Source organism: Theobroma cacao, chromosome 3 (genome assembly GCF_053813885.1).
Source record: "Theobroma cacao isolate CCN51 chromosome 3, ASM5381388v1, whole genome shotgun sequence".
Classification (NCBI taxonomy): domain Eukaryota; kingdom Viridiplantae; phylum Streptophyta; class Magnoliopsida; order Malvales; family Malvaceae; genus Theobroma; species Theobroma cacao.
This window is the reverse complement of record NC_142641.1, coordinates 29,745,551-29,766,848: the sequence shown is the minus strand read 5'-3', so window position 1 is coordinate 29,766,848 and position 21,298 is coordinate 29,745,551. Positions and strand designations below refer to the sequence as shown.

The 21,298-nt window shown below is 32.7% G+C and overlaps 1 long non-coding RNA gene across 1 annotated transcript; it reads left to right on the top strand.

The window, feature by feature from the left end:
• Window positions 1-18,838: 18,838 nt before the first annotated feature.
• LOC148763684 (uncharacterized) lies at window positions 18,839-20,718 on the top strand. The gene is made up of 3 exons (XR_016025518.1): window positions 18,839-18,955; window positions 19,606-19,689; window positions 20,525-20,718. It is a non-coding gene; the product is annotated as an uncharacterized LOC148763684 (long non-coding RNA).
• Window positions 20,719-21,298: the final 580 nt, after the last annotated feature.

Genomic DNA, 21,298 nt, shown 5'->3' with positions numbered 1-21,298 from the left:
TGGTTTACCAATTTGAATAGAAAGGGGCCATTCCATCTAGAAGCTAAGTAACAAATTTCATTTCATTACTGTGACTGCCGTCCTCTTCCATTTCCATGGAGCTGCTAGTCAATGAATTTGACACCAGACTTAGTACAACAAGTTCCTAATTTTGGAATACATAGTGTTGGTGATTTAGTAATTAATTAATGCACAATGAAGTTTGTCATAATCTCATTTGCAACAGATGGCCTACAAGGATTTTTTTTTTTCCATATACCCCTGACCTTAAGTAGGATTTGGGATCCTATCTAATCATAATAAATTTTGTTTCTCATGATATATTCAAGATAATTACAATAAAATCAAACAGTAATCATTTGAATAAGTATCTGTTGGTCTTGTAGTAGTATTGTTTTGATTAAGCAATTCTTATATTTAATGTTATTAGGTAACATATCTTATTTGGAAGATAGGAGGAATACTAGTATTTGGTTTGGTTGCAAGTTGCAAGTTGCTGCAATTAGTGAGATTGAAGTGGTCAAACAATTAGACCCCCCATGAATTGATGTTATTCCTCCGTTTCATCATGGGTTGGTTGCTGAAAAACAATTAAGTGCTTGGGAAAATTGATTGCTATATATATATATATTCAGCTTCAAGTGTTTGTTATCAACTTCGAACTCCTTCACAGAATCCATAACTGACTTTTTGTTGAACCTTGGCCCAAACACCGCCTGCCATGTAATTAACCCTTTGCGTAATGCAAATGCTAGCCCCTCGTTTCTCCTCCAATCCCAATATTTTAAATGCTGTCTTTTTGACAAAATTGCAAAGAATCTTGGATTAGGAATTTGCTTCCAATGGGCGGAATTAGGTGGAGACTTGGTCAAGATGAAACAAAGCACCAAAAGCCTTGAAAGCAGCTATCAGCCTTCTTGATAGCACCACCCAACAGACCTGGAAAATTCAAGATTCCAAGATTAAAGTCAAAACAAATTATGACCAAAAAGTTGCAAACCTAGAAAAAAATATGGGTTACGTAGCTTTGCCTGCAAGCCAACAGGCTGAACCCTAACCCTAACGCTAAAGGGCCAGAGCTCAAAGGTAGATGGAAGGAGAGGGGCAGTATGGCTTGTGTTGAAAGGTGAAAAACAAGGATAGAGAAAGAGGTTAAATGAGGTGGCAAGGGCAATGATAGCGGTAGGAGTAGAGCCCATAAAAGCGAAAAAGGGGTGCTGTGAGATACATGACCTCCATGATTGTGTTTGATGATGGGTTGGAACAGAACAGGAGCTTTTTTACCACGCCTGGGAATAAAGCGGGATTACTAGCTTTTTCAGCCTCTCTTTTTAATTCCAAAAGCTCACAAAAACCCTTCATTTAATCATTGGCCTAATGTGCTGTCATCAAATACCCTTTCCAACTTTTTACCAACCTTTTTTGTTCAATTAAAAATTAGCCTTCATTGGATTTCATGGCTTGCTCTTTCTGTTTTTTTTGGAAAGTTACTATTCAATCATGTATATCCATACTTCACATTTTATCTAGTAAACCTTTTAGTTCACGAAAATCAATATTATTCATAATTATCTATAAAAGTATAAATGTTTGAAAAAATTATTTTTTCACAAATACGGATATTTTTACTTATTATATTTCTAAATTATAATTTATCATTTTAAATAATTCTCAATTATTATATAAATAATATTTACAATTATAGGTAACAGTATCACACAAAAATTAAAATTCAATTTTTTATTACAAATATTAATAAGATTTATCAATTTGTAAATAAAAAAAATTTAAGGAAGAAAAGATTCATTAAACTCTAATCAGATGAGAAAAACAAATCCCTTACATATGTTCAATAATAACTTCCTAGTATCTACTGGAGGAACATCATAAAAAACATAATCATTATCTACGTCAAAACCTTTATTAGCTATACAATTGGTTATCATATTACCTTTTTTAAAAATGTGTCGCATATTAACTTCTTATTGCCTCTGAAGAAGTTGATGAATGATTTGGATTAAGTCCAAATTAGAGCAAGGATAATCTTAGAAGAAGTAATGGCTTGCACAACTAACTTACTATCGCCTTGTAAATCAAATTTTGGAAAGCCCAACTCCTAAGCAAAACAAAGTCCTCTATAGACACCCTATAACTTAGCTCGATATGATGTGCATCTTCCAAGGCTAATGGTAAAACCATTGAACCATTCCTCATTAGAATCTTGAATCGCCCCACCTGCAGTAAACAACCTCACTGGCCTTCTAAACGTGCCATCTGAATTCAATGGCAACCAGCCTAGTGGAAGAGCTGTCTATATTACCAGAATCTTTCTTTCCTGATCACATTTAATCCAAAATCCACATATAAATAACAGGAATTGTTTACGGATACGCAAAGCTTAGGATTGCATTTAGTTGCCCCTCCATTGAGATCCACTTACCTTAAAAAACAAAAATATTCCTCCATTTTCATATGTACCGCAGAGTCGGCCCTTGGGTGAAGCCACCCAAGCAAGGGTTTTCAGCCCCCAATTTGGAGAGGCCCCAAATTTAGGGAGTATTTATAATTTTATAATAATTATAATATAATTAATTATATTAAAAATATATAAAAATTAAAAAAATATAAAAGTAAAAAATAATTAATAAAATTATTTATTCTCTCACTTTTCTAATTATGTGCCTAATAAATCTCAATTTTCTATCACTTTTTTATTTCTAGAATGCTATTAATTCTCAACTATATTCTCTTATTTCCAATCAACTAATGGTCATATGTATTTAATCTGTCACGACCCGGAACTCCCCATCGAGCCCGTGACAACCGCCGCGAAGCCTCGACAAACATTCTTCACCCAAAATGTCGATCGAAACCTCGCAAGGCTCTCGTATCAGCTTTCGCACTTCCCCGATGAGCAATAGTTATCAAATAATCAAAATACGAAGGATTACAAATCATTTCCAAATCATAACATAATATATTGTTTTTTTTTGCTCACAGGGGCATTTTCGTCATTTTTTGTCAAAAATCTCAAAATTTGCTAAAAATGTAGTAAGTAAGCAGAAAATATATATTTAATGATTTAAAAACAAAATAAGTATCTAAAACGTTCATTTGAAAGCAAATTGTTAACAACTAGTACTATTCAAAAATAATCAATAAAATATTTTATTTTCTCATAAAATAAATTTTTATAGAAATATTCGTAAATAATTTTTCGCACATGAAAGTAAAGTAAAAATTGTATGAATAAAAATACAGATAACCAAAATATAAGTTTTGATCTGCAATGACACGTGGGCCCCAATTGACCAAGAGGATGTAAGACTGTGAACTCTTACTTTCTATAATGCAGTTCCAAGCTTAGTTCTCGTCCTACTCGATTATCTACAAACTATCCTGAGCTTGAAAAATGTATAGGAAGAAGGGGTGAGATTTTATAATCCCAGTGAGTAAACAGATACCATCTAAAGTATCTAAAGCCGAGTAAATGGAGACAATTAAAATAAGTCATCATACTGTAATTTCATTACCTTTCAGTTCATTTCAACCAAATAAAATCAATCCATATAAATCGAGTAATCAACTTGGCTTATGAATTTCTTAAAACTTTGGCTTGTGCCAAAACTCATACTCGATGATACCTTGCGCAGGGCATCCAACCGAGTCCGCCAAGGCTGTTAAAATTTTGTATACACTTAAAATATATTTTTAGTTTGAGAAAAATATAGTCGTTCCTTGGCGTTGGCTGAGTTCCCCTTCACGTGGTGGTTTGGCGTGAAGTGAACCCTAAGCTTTACCCCAAGAGATACCCTACGCACCTCTCTGTTCGAGGTAATAATATAATGGAGTTTACCGTGCCCCTCTAATAGGCTGGTCCACAAAACCCCTCTGCAGTAAATAATTAATATATACTCCACCAATTCAATAAAAATTCATTTTAGCATGACATGACAATTTATCGCAATCTAGCCTCTCAAGGCTGAATACACAATACAAATAATTCTGACACCAAAATCAGTTTAGCCATTCATGCTCATATATTGTCATAAGCCATTCAATTTAAAACCATAAATTTACAACACAAGCAAGCAGTCTCCAATTACTCTATTTTCAAAACCAGTATTCGATTTTCCAGAAAATTTATAAAATTATTTTATAAAATCACAATTTCTCTTAAAACATAGCAATTTACTATTTAAACCCATTTTTCATAAAATCACACAGTTGTATAAAACTACTCTAGATAATTAAGACGATAATAAGTTCACTCACAATTCTAGGAGTCGATGTACTCCTAATCTCAGTCTCCAAGCACAATTTTTGTACTTTTACCAATGTACTTTGCTCACAACCTATCCACAATGTACAATACATAATTCATCACATCAATGCTTGACCATTATAAAATCAATTCAGGCTCGGTATATATGCATGATAGGATATACAACTTATCCGACTACCGCTTAAATGCGGTGTTGACCTAATTCGGCCTATTATCTCCAATTTAACTCCAAATCAATTCTTCTCACTTTCTACACTCCAATTATAACTAAATTACCTCAATGACTGTGAATGAGATTCAATTTATCAGCCTCGGTAGCAAATTACGAAAATACCTCTAGTGGGTAAAAAATCGTATTTTTGCTCCGAAAATTCTCATTATTTTTCTAGGCTCATAATTCATCATTTCTTAACCAAGTCTCCTAGAATGAAAATCAAATTTATCCTCACTCAACACATGGTAAATTCAGCCATTAATGATTGTGGGAGAAAATAAGTTCTTTTCTTGTTGTTTTGTTTCTAAATATGTTAAACTAACTTAAAACACTAACATAACTTAAAATCAAATTAATCTAACAAGTTTCTCTCTCCTAACCCATTTTTTCAGAATTGAATTCATCATGAAAACATGTAATTTAATCATGGAAAATAAAGAGAAATGCTTGGGAATAAGAAAACTCAAGCTTAATAGAAAAAATCTCACCTTTTTCACTTAATTTTCTTGAAAATTCACACTTTTTCTTTGATTTTCTCTCTCTAGGGTTTTGTTTTTGTTTTCTCTCTCTTCTTGCTGATTTGGCCAGCCATGGGGTGGAAGATGAGCTGATTTTTATGCCTTTTAAACAGGAAAATAATAAATTAATAAAGGCATGACACGTGGCATCATGTCATTGGCCCGTTTTTAAAACTTTAAAAATTTTAATCCTTTTTATCTCCACCACACTATTAGTCAATGGTCAAAATGAGGATAAAGGAAGACCATGTGCTGAAAAAATGTCCTGGTGGTGGAAAGTTACAATTTTGCCCCTGGGGTGGCAAAATTACCATTTTACCCTTTTACTCCAAATTATACCGAAATTAAAATTTTTCACTTCTAAACCTCAAATCTTACTCCAATGAGTCAAATTATACTCCAATAAGTTAAATGGGGCCAAAAAAATCTTTTCTAAAATTCTCATTTTATCCTCAGGTGGCAAATGATCATTTTGCCCCTAAATAGCGAAAATTCCGGTTTGATTCCAAATTGATCCTCGAACTCCGAATCACCATATTAAACCATTCTGGGACTTTAAAATTCTTAATTTCATCGTAAATTCTCTATTTGATCTAGTTCGAGGCTTAAATCAACTTTATTGTACCTCTAGGTACAATACTGACTTTTGTAAATTTTTCGGGACTCTCCTAGCATGCAAACATGCTATCCATCATATGTATGTCATGATAAATATTTTTACAGAGTCGAGCTTGTCATCTTCTCCCTCACTTGGATCAACCATATGATCCTTCTTCTTGATTGACTTCGACATTCGGCTAAATATTAATATTTTAATATTATTTTATTTATAAAATATTATTTTATTCTAAAAATTTTATCTTGTCTCCTTGGTATCCAAAATACCTTATTATGCCTCACTTGACTTCCAAATCGCGTTTTATCTCACAAATTCTCCTTCGATAAAATTATTATTATTTTATTGTTATTTTTTCACTTGCGAAATATTTTATCCTAAACTACTCCTTTCATCTCTTATCACTTTTAAACATTTTAATTGACCTCAATTTGCATTCGATCAACTTTATTTATCACCATGTCAAAGTATGGGGTATTTCAATCTCCCCCATTTAAATAGAATTCGTCATCGAATTCCCGTCGATGTTGCGTTATCAATTTCCTTCTATGATCTTACTCCTTGTTCCTTCTATAGGGACATTCAATTTATTTACGTCGTTCACCTTCAGTTCAATTAAATGTTTTATTTATGGCAATTATCATCATTTAGAACTGAATCAGTAATACTTTTCACAACCATGATCTCTTATATCGAGACACTAAGCATGCCTTTATCACCATTATTAAATTTGAACCATAACTTCACCTCAATTATACTGATTTCGATCACATATCATATTTACTTATGTATACCTAATCATCATTTTATTAATTTTCTCCATACCAAATTTCTCAACCTTAATTCATTCATCTTATACTGGTCCATACCCTTCCTTTAATAGAGTTCCATTAAAAACTTAAATAATTCAAGGTTTACCTTCAAAGTCATTCATAACTTTAATCGTTCATTACATGTCCATTAACACTTTAGCTCACTAACCTCTCTGGACACTATTTCAAAATCTCCCAATTACCGAGAACCATTCTTCACTTCAGTTAGTAAAATTATCAATTTCAAATATACATATATACATGCATTTTCAAATGTCAACATCTCTCTTTATATATAGGAATCCATGTGTTCACATGCTTTGGACTACATTCCCCCTTTATTCATCCGTATCCCAATCCTAGTTTCAATATAATAATTCTTATAGTGCATGTCAACCTTCTTATTATACTTGTATATATCTTTATATCATTCATATCATTTCCAACCATATGTTTGAGTTTCCTTATACTATATATCATTCATCACAATGTCATCTCCATTGAATTATAATCTATTATGCGTGTATGCTTTATAATCCTATTGATGCCTCAAAGATTTATCTCAACTTGATCATTGCATCTCATGCAATACCACAATTCCTAAGAGTCATCCTTTTGTCCTTAATCATCTTTCATGCCTCTATATTACCTTGTATCTTTCTTGCATTACGATATTGATTTGTCACTTAAGATTCGAACCCATTTGAATCATGTATGCCTTAAGCATTTTCGAATTCCAATTTCCATAATATATTAAGAAAGTTTCATTATCTGACTTCATTTTCAAGGTCAACTTCTATCATCCTTTGTTCCACTCCTTCATATGAACATAACATCATTCTTCCTTAACTAATTTATAAATTGTACTTGAAATTGTAAAACTTAAAACTAGATTCTCCTCAAGTATTTTTCAATATTAATACTAATATCACTCTCAGCTTACAGCTTCCTTTTTATAATCACATAACTTAGTGCTTGCTTTAACGAGATCCAGAGCAAAACTTCTCTTGAGTATTTCCTTGGGAATATCTATCTTAAACTTATGTCTCATAGCATGTGATCCCTTAACTTGTGATTTAGCCGTTAGGCTTCTTAGCAAGTTTTAAAAATTTTACGTTTCATACTTGCTATGTATGATTAGAATCTCTTCTCAAAGATGTTTATGTATTCCTAAAACACTTACTTTTAAAGATATATAAATACGTACTCATCCATTCAATCCCTAACTCGTCTTCATAGGTTTCTAGGGTGTCACACAATTAGCCTCATGTTGTTACTAACCCTTGTCATTTTACTATATCAATACAAATATTACAAATTCTCGTAATGATATTCTATATAAACTGATTTTCTATACTAGTCTCGTAATTCTTCCTTCACACTTTCATTACTTGGTATCTAATCTCAAAATAGTTATCTCAAGAATCTTTCAATTTTTTTTTCTTTTAATTATATGCCTATATACAAGGCAATAAAGAAGTTTTTCAATTCATTTGGGTAAACATTCTCCAGAATATTTAAGACTCCCAAATAACAAAACACAATGACCAACAACCAAAATTCAATTTGTAAGCACATTATCGTGTCACTCCCATCTTACTCATGCATCATAAGCGTGAAGTATTCGGAGCATTACAGCGTTGAACAGTCAATGTTGAAGTACTGTAGCTATTGAAAATTTTCTCATCAAAGCTATTTGTTTGCATTCAAAGTCACCACATCAATCATTCTCAACCAGTGGTTTCCTTTTTAGATATATATCATGAGTTTCATAAGTATAGGTACCTTCTATTTTCTTGTCATACACATTAAGCCAGATTAATACTTCCATCTCATGTCATCTTTTGACGTTTATCAACATTCATAAAATTTCACCTCAAAATATCCTTTCCGTACAGTGTAATAAATTCAAAATACATATACCACTCCACAAATAAGTTGCCTACTATCTACAACTTTCCTCAAATATATTGTCATCCCTATCCAATTATCTTCTTTGTCTCATACTCCAATAATTTTATTGACTTTCGGTATAATTAACTATGAAGACAGCCCAGCTTTCTCCTCACTTTATTCTCGCAATTCTTACTGAATCAAAATTTTATATTCCCCATATTCCATAATTTAACTTCATTGGGTTATATTTAGCCCAACTATTGCCTCATAGTGTCATAACATCACTGAATAATCCCCTTCATGCTTAAATTACAATCATTAATGTAATCACATTATTCATTCCGAATGTCATTTATAACCTTATTGCTTCCTTCTATAACTTTCCTCAATAATTATATCACCAATTTATCTCTGTTATACTAAAAGATTCCCATACATATCCAATTATTTAAACTGCTATTTTACATTCCGTTCGAGTCATACAAAATAAAAGCCACTCCTAACTCCTTTACACAGTAACTACTACATTTTCCCTTAAACGACACTTGCCTAGATTTATGACAATACAACTTCAACTAAAGTATTAAACATCTTTAGGTTCCTCATTGTCCTGATCCGGGCACATCAATGGATCCTCTTCCTCTTGAGATTTTCTCCTTTGTTCTTCAATCCAGGCTTGTTGTATTCTCCTACGTTCCTCATCACTTATCGGTGCAGCATTTCTTCCACAATCGGGAGGAAAATATCGTACAATGCTCACCCCCTTCCTAAGACGAATATCTCCCCTTATAATTGCCTTCCTCGTATGTTCTTTATGGTACTCTTTGGATTGTTTCAAAAGGCAATCTATTTCAGTTTTCAGAATATTAGAGCTACTCTCACTTTCAAAATTCTGGCTACTCTCAAAGCTTTCCTTATTATGAACCCATTCTGCTAAGTTCAGAGGAATTCTGTTATTAGGAATTTGGAATGGACCACCTTCCGAATCACCTGTATTAGGGGGCCATTTGCTTCTAGCCGTAGAATCTAGAGATCCCTCGCTATCACTATGAGAGGTATCGAGACTACCACCTCTTCTAGACATGGTGTGTATGTCACCAGTGCACCTCAAAACCTATATGCAATCAAATAGTAATTGTTTAATTATTTATGCATATCAAAAGTAGGTAGATTTCTATATGTAGATGCATACATTCTATTCAATCTAACCTAACTTAACTTATCTTAACTTAATTGGACTTGGGCCACGCAATGTCAGTGTGCAATGACACGTGGGCCCCAATTGACCAAAAGGATGTAAGACTGTGAACTCTTACTTTCTATAATGCAGTTCCGAGCTTAGTTCTCATCTTACTCGATTATCTACAAACTATCCTGAGCCTGAAAAATGTATAGGAAGAAGGGGTGAGATTTTATAATCCCAATGAGTAAACAGATACCATCTAAAGTATCTAAAGCCGAGTAAATGGAGACAATTAAAATAAGTCATCATACTGTAATTTCATTACCTTTAGTTCATTTCAACCAAATAAAATCAATCCATATAAATCGAGTAATCAACTTAGCTTATGAATTTCTTAAAACTTTGACTCGTGCCAAAACTCATACTCGGTGATACCTTGCGCAGGGCATCCAACCGAGTCCGTCAAGGCTGTTAAAATTTTGTATACACTTAAAATATATTTTTAGTTTGAGAAAAATACAGCCGTTCCTTGGCATTGGCTGAGTTCCCCTTCACGTGGTGGTTTGGCGTGAAGTGAACCCTAAGCTTTACCCTAGGAGATACCCTACGCGCCTCTCCGTTCGAGGTAATAATATAATGGAGTTTACCGTGCCCCTCTAATAGGCTGGTCCACGAAACCCCCTATACAGTAAATAATTAATATATACTCCACCAATTCAATAAAAATTCATTTTAGCATGGCATGGCAATTTATCACAATCTAGCCTCTCAAGGCTGAATACACAATACAAATAATTCTGACACCAAAATCAGTTTAGCCATTCATGCTCATATATTGTCATAAGCCATTCAATTTAAAACCATAAATTTACAACATAAGCAGACAGTCTCCAATTACTCTATTTTCAAAATCAGTATTCGATTTTCCAGAAAATTTATAAAATCATTTTATAAAATCACAATTTCTCTTAAAACATAGCAATTTACCATTTAAACCCATTTTCCATAAAATCACACAGTTGTATAAAACTACTCTAGATAATTAAGATGATAATAAGTTCACTCACAGTTCTAGGAGTCGATGTACTCCTAATCCCAGTCTCCAAGCACAATTTCTATACTTTTACCAGTGTACTTTGCTCACCACCTATCCACAATGTACAATACATAATTCATCACATCAATGCTTGACCATTATAAAATCAATTCAAGCTCGGTATATATGCATGATGGGATATACAACTTATCCGACTACCGCTTAAATGCGGTGTTGACCTAATTCGACCTATTATCTCCAATTTAACTCCAAATCAATTCTTCTCACTTTATACACTCAATTATAACTAAATTACCTCAATGACTGTGAATGAGATTCAATTTATTAGTCTCGGTAGCAAATTATGAAAATACCCCTAGTGGGTAAAAAATCGTATTTTTGCTCTGAAAATTCCCATTATTTTTCTAGGCTCATAATTCATCATTTCTTAACCAATTCTCCTAGAATGAAAATCAAATTTATCCTCACTCAACACATGGTAAATTCAGCCATTAATGATTGTGGGAGAAAATAAGTTCTTTTCTTGTTGTTTTGTTTCTAAATATGCTAAACTAACTTAAAACACTAACATAACTTAAAATCAAATTAATCTAACAAGTTTCTCTCTCCTAACCCATTTTTTCAGAATTGAATTCATCATGAAAACATGTAATTTAATCATGGAAAATAAAGAGAAATGCTTGGGAATAAGAAAACTCAAGCTTAATAGAAAAAATCTCACATTTTTCACTTAATTTCCTTGAAAATTCACACTTTTTCTTTGATTTTCTCTCTCTAGGGTTTTGTTTTTATTTTCTCTCTCTTCTTGCTGGTTTGGCCGGCCATGGGGTGGAAGATGAGCTGATTTTTGTTCCTTTTAAAAAGGAAAATAATAAATTAATAAAGGCATGATACGTGGCATCATGTCAGTGGCCCGTTTTTAAAACTTTAAAAATTTTAATCCTTTTTATCTCCACCACACAATTAGTCAATGGTCAAAATGAGGATAAAGGAAGACCATGTGCTGGAAAAATGTCCTGGTGGTGGAAAATTACAATTTTGCCCTTGGGGTGGCAAAATTACCATTTTACCTTTTTACTCCAAATTATACCGAAATTAAAATTTTTCACTTCTAAACCTCAAATCTTACTCCAATGAGTCAAATTATACTCCAATAAGTCAAATGGGGCCAAAAAAATCTTTTCTAAAATTCCCATTTTATCCCCAGGTGGCAAATGACCATTTTGCCCCTAGATAGCGAAAATTCCGGTTTGACTCCAAATTGATCCTCGAACTTCGAACCACCATATTAAACCATTCTGGGACTTTAAAATTCTTAATTTCATCGTAAATTCTCTATTTGATCTAGTTCGAGGTTTAAATCAACTTTATTGTACCTCTAGGTACAATACCGACTTTTGTAAATTTTTCGGGACTCTCTTAGCATGCAAACATGCTATCCATCACATGTATGTCATGATAAATATTTTTATAGAGTCGGGCTTGTCATCTTCTCCCCCACTTGGATCAACCATATGATCTTTCTTCTTGATTGACTTTGACATCTGGCTAAATATTAATATTTTAATATTATTTTATTTATAAAATATTATTTTTTTCTAAAAATTTTATCTTGTCTCCTTGGTACCCAAAATACCTTATTATGCCTCACTTGACTTCCAAATCACTTTTTATCTCACAAATTCTCCTTTGATAAAATTATTATTATTTTATTGTTATTTTTTCACTTGCGAAATATTTTATCCTAAACTACTCCTTTCATCTTTTATCACTTTTAAACATTTTAATTGACCTCAATTTGCATTCGATCAACTTTATTTATCACCATATCAAAGTATGGGGTATTTCATTTAATCATCTCCAACAGTTATTTTTTTTCTCACTTATTTGTCTTATTTCCAATCAACTCATTTAATGATTTCCAACAGCTATTTTTTTTCCTATATTTAAAATCAATTTTTTTTAATGTATAATATCTACTTTTGAATTCGTCTTTTCTCATTTTCTCTTTCTTTCCTTTAACTTCAATTTTTCTTTAAATAATACACAAGAAGTCTGTTCTTTTATTATCTTCATAAAGTCATGAGCCTCATTTGTCGGTTTGCAATAAGTATTCAACAATTAGGTATTATTGTTCTAATCTTTACAGAGTTTTTTTACTTTAATTTAGAATTTATATTATATTGTTATATTATTTTTATTTTAATAGTTTTTTTAATTTTAATAAAAAAAACCTCACTTGAATATTTCGTTTTAGGCCTTTAAACTTATTGAGCTGCCTTTGCGTGGATGCCAAGCCCTTGATTGGAAGTTGAGACATAAGGTGGAATGTGAACCGATGGAGAGGTGGTAGAAGGAAGGCGGTAATGGGAATGGTGGCGACGGCGACGTTAGAGGAATGTAGGAGGTTGGGGAAGCTGAAGACCTACCTCGAGCCGGCTTTTGGGTAAAGCCACCCAAGCAAGGGCTTCAGGCCCCCAATTTGTAGAGGCCCCAAATTTAGGGAGAATTTATAATTTTATAATAATTATAATATAATTAATTATATTATAAATATATAAAAATTAAAAAAATATAAAAGTAAAAAATAATTAATAAAATTATTTATTCTTTCACTTTTTTAATTATATGTATAATAAATCTTAATTTTCTATCACTTCCTTTTTTTTTTTTATAATTGGGGAAGGGGGGATTCGAATCTTACTCTTTAAGTAGGGAGATCATGCACTAACCAATGAGCCAAATGCTCGGGGCTTCTATCACTTCTTTTATTTCTAGAATGCTATTAATTCTTAACTATATTCTCTTATTTCCAATCAACTAACGGTTATATATATTTAATTATCTCCAACAACTATTTTTTTCTCACTTATTTTTTTAATTCTAATCAACTCATTTAATAATTTTCAACAGCTATTTTTTCCTATATATAAGACCAATTATTTTTTTTCAATGTATAATATATACTTTTGAATTCTTCTTTTCTCATTTGGTCTTTCTTTCTTTTAACTTCAATTTTTCTTCAAAGAATACACAAGAAGTCTATTTTTTTATTATCTTTATAAAGTTGTGAGCTTCATTTGCGGTTTGCAATAAGCATTCAACAATTAGGTACTATTATTCTAATATTTACATATTTTTTTACTTTAATTTAGAATTTATATTATATTGTTATATTATTTTTATTTTAATAATTTTTTTAATTTTGATAAAAAAAGCCTCATTTGAATATTTTGCTTTAGACTTTTGATTTATTGAGCTGCCTCAGATGTACCAACAAGTAATACCAAAGATAATTGCCCAAGGGACATCGTTAATCACTAGTTTGCACAGAGAGAGATCGAAAGCAAACCAATCAACTATTCTTGATTCATAAAAAAAGCCATGAAGTCATTAAGGTAATAGGAGTAGCCAAATAGCATTTGTAAATGGACAATCACACAATAAATGCATCATAGACTCTTCCTCCTACCGACGTAGGGTACATAATGGATCATTTGATAAATGACGCTTATGACATTCCTTGTTTGTAAGGGTACATTCATGCAGACACTGAACCAGGAACGTGCAAATGCGATTAGACCTCTTCCAATGCCGAGCCATATTCCAAACCCCTTTCTGCACGTTTGGTACAAGGAATAGCTAAGCTATTCCCTGACTATTCCCATGGTTTTGCTCTACCTCCGTTTGGTACAGCAATGCCACAAGGAATAGCTATTATCTAGTAATAGCTATTCTTTGAAATGGGGTAAAACTCAAGCATAACTACACCCGAGCTTCCCCGTGGGTTTTGCTATTCCATGATTGAGGGAATAGCTCTAAAATGTAATAAGACTAAAATGCCCCTTATAACTTAAAAATATTACAATCCTAGACTTATAAATACTTTTTTTTCTTCTCATTTTCCCTTATTCTTTCTCTCTCTTCTCACATTCTTTCCTCTCTCATTTTCTCTCTAACTATCACTCAACATTAGAGATGATTACTACGACCCAAATCCCGAGCCATGACTGGTGCATGGACCCAATAGGCGTAGCCCATTAGGCCCAAGCAAGCCTCTTTATGAGATCCTGTTCCTCATTCCATCCATCATTTTTAAACCTATGTGTTGTAATTCTCGACGATGAATGTTTCAGTAATATTTTATAACAACTGAATATTCATATTTGTATTACCTCAAAGTACTGTCATTCATTGCCATCTCATAAGGGCATCATTATTGATCAAACATATACATACTTCATTTATAACATGACTCTTAGTAGTTTACATTACATATGCGTGTGCAAGGACAAAAGACTCTTAATTGTTAGCGGAGTGACTTTAAGTAAAGGTACCACTACTGAGATGCCATAGTACCTACCAAGAAGACGAGCATACATTGACACTCAATTTAGGTCTCAACTACCTCCGAATCTGAAAACATGAAGTTTAAAAACAGTGAGTATAAACCCAGTGAGTGAACATAGGAAGGGAACAAGCAACGGTAAGAAAAGTTGATAATCATGATGCACTTATTTGAAAACAATACAACTTAGTTCAAGTTCTTATTAAAATCCCTCCATTAAACCCCTGGTTATTAAATCATTGAATGATCAAGGAACCATATTTAGTATGAAATTAGAAAGAGAGGAAATTTCCAACAATTATCCAAGCAAGGCAGTATAAACAGAATGTTTCTCGTTGTAATAAAATCAATTTGCAAATAAACAGTAAATTTTCAAGATTCATTATGTGCATCTCACCCAGCTCATGTGCATCCCACCACATCATGCACATAGCCGGACATCCCATCTCACCTAGCTCATGTGTATCCCACCACATCGTGCACATAGCCGAACATCTCATCTATCTCCCTCACCATCGTCATCACCGGCAAGTGCACACTTACCCCGTACATGCACGGTTGCATTTGTCACACAATGGTACCATTTATGACATAGTATATATATATATATATATAAACATTATACAAAAACATATGGATTCATCTTTTTACACATTTCACTTTTCACAACATCAAACATTTTATCAACGGCTTGTTCCTAGGAAATTTTAAAGCAAAAACCGATGAAATTTCTAAATGATTCATTGAAACACGTAAACATTTCCCCAAAACATTTTGAAATGCAAGTTCACTCACCTTATGATAGTAGGATATTACATTGCTATTTGTTCGGAGGGGTATCTAGCTATTCTACTTGCCGATCGCTCGTTATTCCCTCTAGCACGCCACCACTGTGCATTATCTTTACTTTTGTACTTCCTAGCAACAATCCAAATTTAATATCTTTAGTGTACCTCATTTTTACTTCTCTTTTTCCTTCAATCATGAATCCTCATCCAACTAACTTATATCTTGACACATTTTTTACCAAAGTGGCCTTTATCTTTACTTGCGTAATTCTTTAGATTATGGATATCGGTAACTCATTTATGACTCTAGCACATATATAAATCTTGTCTAAGGATATTTATCAAGTTTATCCATCATTTTCACAACAATTACCTAACATATGGAAGCAACTATAAATTTACTTCCATCAACATTTTCTAAGGCTACATGTACCACCATCCTCATTTACATGTTGCTATCAAGCATAACATTAATATTCATTCGTGCACACCAACATGCATAACCTTTTAAACCTTTCCTAACAAAACATATCTACACACCAAACTTCCAATCAATATAATTGCCTTCCAACCATACCCATGACATCACAATAACACTACATATGCACATAATCATTCTCACCATACTAGACCAATTATAAGCTTCAAATTGTAGCATTAAGCTTGCCACTTGGTTTTAGCTTGAATTTCACCCAACGAAATTCATAATTTCCTCACACCCATGGTCACCATAGCTGCCACAAAATGATTCACACATCATTTTTCCAAGAATTTAACCAACCATAAGTTTAAAAACACAAAATCCTTACCTTAGCTTGCTTGAATTACAAAACCAAGCTTTTCTTCTTTTTTCCTTTTTTTTTCTTTCTTCTCCTCATAGGGTTTATATGTGCTGAAAATTGGGGTTTAAAACTTTAGGTTTAGTGCCCAAGAAGTTTGGAAAAGAAAGATGTCAAACCCTGTTATATAAAATAATTACGATGTCATTTACATGCTCAATAGAATGTTTGCATGTTTAGGAAGTTCGAGAAATCGTTAAAAGATGATATTGCCCCTAATGGTACCATTAAGTCGATTAAGCATCGAACTAGTTCAAATAGGAATTTTGAGGTGAAATTAAGAGTTTCATAGTTCAGGGATGACTCAAAATGGTAATTCGGAGTGCGAGGATCAATTTGGATTCAAACCGAAATTTTCACTATCTAGGGGCAAAATGGTCATTTGCCACTTGGGGACAAAATGAAAATTTTGAGAAAAGATTTTTTTGGCCCCATTTAACTTATTGGAGTATGATTTGGGTATTGGAGTATAATTTGAGTGTTTGGCAGTGAAAAAGTTTAATTCCGATGATTTTTGGAGTGTAGGGGCAAAATCGTAATTTTTCCATCTGCTGACAAAAATTTGAGATTTTGAGAGAATTTAGATCACATTTGACAAATTGGAGAATGGTATGAGTATAAGGGATGAAAAATATGTCTATGGGCAATTTTTCAATTTTTGGGGTAAAAATGTAATTTTTGACTTTTACGGGGGTAAAAGTGTAAATTTCAAAAATTACTCCACCAAGACTTTGGATAAGTCTGAGAATTTTATCTAAGCTATGGATATGTGGGAAAAGTGTATGGTGAAAATTTGGAAATAAATGGATGGCTAGAATTTAAGGAATTAATAAAACAAAAAAAATGAATAAAATAATATTATATTATTTTAGCCTTTAAAAATCTCAAAATTCCAGAATTCTCATCTTCTTCAGCTGTCCAAACCAGGAAAGAAAAAGGGGGAAAAGAAATAAGAACCCTAGCTGAAAAAATTTGGGAAAAATCAAGAGAAATCAAGAAATCAAGCATTAAAAAGGTAAATTTCATTGATTTTCCTTGTGATTTTCACTACCCATGCATTTTTTTCTCATTTCCATGCAAAATTAGAAAGTGGATATGGACACCCATGCTGCCCAAACCTCCATGGATGAGTTTTGAACTTGAGTTTTGGTTGATTTTAATTGAATTAAGTGATTTTATTTAGGTTATATTGAAATATAGCAAAAATAAGCTAGAGAAATAATTTTCTCCCATTGAAACCCATTAGGCTGAATTTTCTAGGGGAATATTGGCTGCTGATCTTGATGTTTATTTGAGGAATTATGATGAATAATGATGAAATATGAGCCTAGAAAAATAATTGGAATTTTCGGAGCAAAAATATGAATTTTTACCCAGTAGGGGTATTTTCGTAATTTACTACCGAGACTGATAATTTGCACCACACTGAGGAACATTAAGTCAATTTGGGTGCAATTGAGGTATAGAAATTGAAAAAAATTAATTTGGAGTTTAAATGGATGCGTATATCGATTTATCGGATAAAAGACCGAAATAGGCTAACATCTCGTTTAGGCAAAATTTAAACATTTTGCACTTCATATCATGCATTAGTAGTATAAATTAGTTTATTTTGGTTTAGTACCAAAGTAGTAAATGTAAAGCCGACCTTATAAAATACTATTCATGACATACATGTGATGATAGCATGATTGCATGCTAGGAGAGTCCCGAAAAATTTACAAAAGTCGGTATTGTACCTAGAGGTACAACAAAGTTTATTTAATCCTCGAACTAGATCAAATAGGAATTTTAAGGTGAGATTAAGAGTTTCACAGTTCATGGATGACTTAAAATGGTAATTTGGAGTTTGAGGATCAATTTGGAGTCAAATCGGAATTTTCACTAACTAGGGGCAAAATGGTCATTTGCCATCTGGGGACAAAATGGGAATTTTAGAAAAGATTTTTTTGACCCCATTTGACTTATTAGAGTATAATTTGACTTATTGAAGTATGATTTGAGGTTTAGAAGTGAAAAATTTTAATTTCGGTATAATTTGGAGTATAGGGGTAAAATGGTAATTTTGCCACCTCAGGGGCAAAATTGTAATTTTCCACCACCAGGATATTTTTTCCAGCACATGGTCTTCCTTGTCTTCATCTTTGACCCTTGACTAAACATGTGGTGGAGATAAAATGTTTAAATTTTTAAAATTTTAAAAACGGGCCAATGACATGATGCCATGTGTCATGCCTTTATTAATTTATTATTTTCCTTTTTAAAAGGCAAAAAATCAGCCCATCTTCCACCCCATGGCCGGCCAAACCAGCAAGAAGAGAGAGAAAACAGAAAACAAAACCCTAGAGAGAAAAAATCAAAGAAAAAGTGTGAATTTTCAAGGAAATTAAGTGAAAAAGGTGAGTTTTTTTTCTATTAAGCTTGAGTTTTCTTATTCCCAAGCATTTCTCTTTATTTTCCATGATTAAATTACATGTTTTCATGATGAATTAAATTCTGGAAAAATGGGTTAGGAGAGAGAAAGTTGTTGGATTTATTTGATTTTAATTTATGTTAGTGTTTTTAGTTAGTTTAGCATATTTAGAAACAAAACAACAAGAAAAGAATTTATTTTCTCCCCCAACCATTAATGGCTGAATTTACCATGTAGTGAGTGAAGATGAGTTTGATTTTATTCTAGGAGAATTGGTTAAGGAATGATGAATTATGAGCCTAGAAAAATAATGGGAATTTTCGGAGCAAAAATACGAATTTTTACCCACTAGGGGTATTTTCGTAATTTGCTGTTGGGACTGATAATTTGCACCACACTGAGGGACATTAAGTTAATTTGGGTGCAATTGAGGTATAGAAACTGAAAAGAATTAAATTGGAGTTTAAACGGACCCGTTAGGAATTTAATCGGGTGATAAGACGAATTAGGCCAATACCGGGTTTAGATAGTTACCAGTGCATTTTTGCATTCCATATCATGCATTGGTAGTCTAAATTAGTTTAATTTTGATTTAGTACCAACTTGGTGAAACTCTCGATTTTGTACTGTGTCAAGGTGGTGAGTCCTCCGATAAAGGCAAGAAAATTGCATCCGAGGACCAGTAGACAGAGTGCTTCGAAAGTCTGCATTCTAGACATTGTGAGTAAACTTACTGTCATTTTAATTATCTAGGGTGGTTTTTAAATGCTTTCATGAATTCTATGGAAAAAGGAATTTAAAAAGATAAATTTTCATGTTTTATGAATAAATGAGTTTCAATGAAATTAAATTATAAATTGTTTTGAAATTAATAGTGATTTTGAAAAATAGAGTACACGGAGACTGTTAATTGTGGCAATTTGATTGTTTAAATTAACTGGCTTATGATAAATCGAGCATGATTGGCTAGTTGGCAATTGTATTGAAATGCGAATTGTTTGGTTACCTTGAAATACTACGAATTACAAAATTGCCATATCATGTTATTGAGTTTTATTATATGGTGGATTATATATTAATTAATCACTGCAGTAGGGGGTTTCTGTGGACCAGCCTTTTAGAGGGGCACGGTAAACCCCATTATATTCTTACCTCGAACGGAGAGGCGCGTAGGGTATCTCCTGGGGTAAAGTTTAGGGTTCACTTCACGCTAAACCACCACGTGAGGGGGAACTCAGCCAACGCCAAGGAACGGCTATGTTTTCAAAACAAAAACATGATTTATGTGAAATGTGAATTTTAATAGCCTTGGCGATCTCGGTAGGATGCCTCGGCCAAGGTGTCCCCGAGAATGGATTTATGGCACAAGCCTAGATTTTTATGAGATTCATAAGCCTCTTTACGTGTTTTGAACAAAATGTGTTCTAATGCTATAACCCAGTTTATGATGATTTACTTTATTGTCTCCATGTACTCAACTCTAGATGTTTAGGATGATGTTTGTTTACTCATTGAGATTTTATAATCTCACCACCCTCCTTTCCACCCATTTCAGGTTCAGTATAGACTGTAGATAGCTGATCTCATCGAGGACTACAGTGGGATCTGCATTTTCCAAACCGTAGGTTCAAAGTCCTCTTTACTTTTGTTTATTCGGGGGCACTCTTGTTATTGTAAATTAAATTAAATATTTTGGCTTACTGTATTTAAGTATGTATAAATTTATTTAGCTTTTACGTTATAAAAATTATTCACGTATAACTCTATAAATATTGTTTTATAAGAAAATAGAATATTTTACTTAATATTTCTTTTATTTTCTTATTATATTCAAATAACCATAATTTCGTTTTAAATGAAGATTTTAGACTTTTAAACTCATTTTGAATATGAATTGTGTGTTTTGTACTTGTATATTACGTTTTAGCCAGTTTTAAAATTTTTGAGAAAAATGACCAAAATACCCTTGTGAGACGAAAAATTAATATTTTATTTGTTTAAAGTTGGAAACAGCTTAAAATATTTTAGAACACGATATTTGACAATGTTTGCTCACAAGGGAACAGAGAAACTGATAGTAAAGCCTTGCGGGGTTTCGGGTTGACATTCCGGGCAATAAGTGTCTACCGGGACACCGCGGCGGTTGTCACGGGCTCGAGGGGAGTACCGGGTCGTGACAGTAAACCTCTTCATTGTACAATTTGTCAAGGTGACAAATCCTCTAGCAAGGGCAAAAAAATCGCACTCGAGGAGTAATAGTTGGAGTACCCGAATTTAGTTTTCAAAAACTGTGAGTAAACTTATTATCGTCTTAATTATCTAGAGTAGT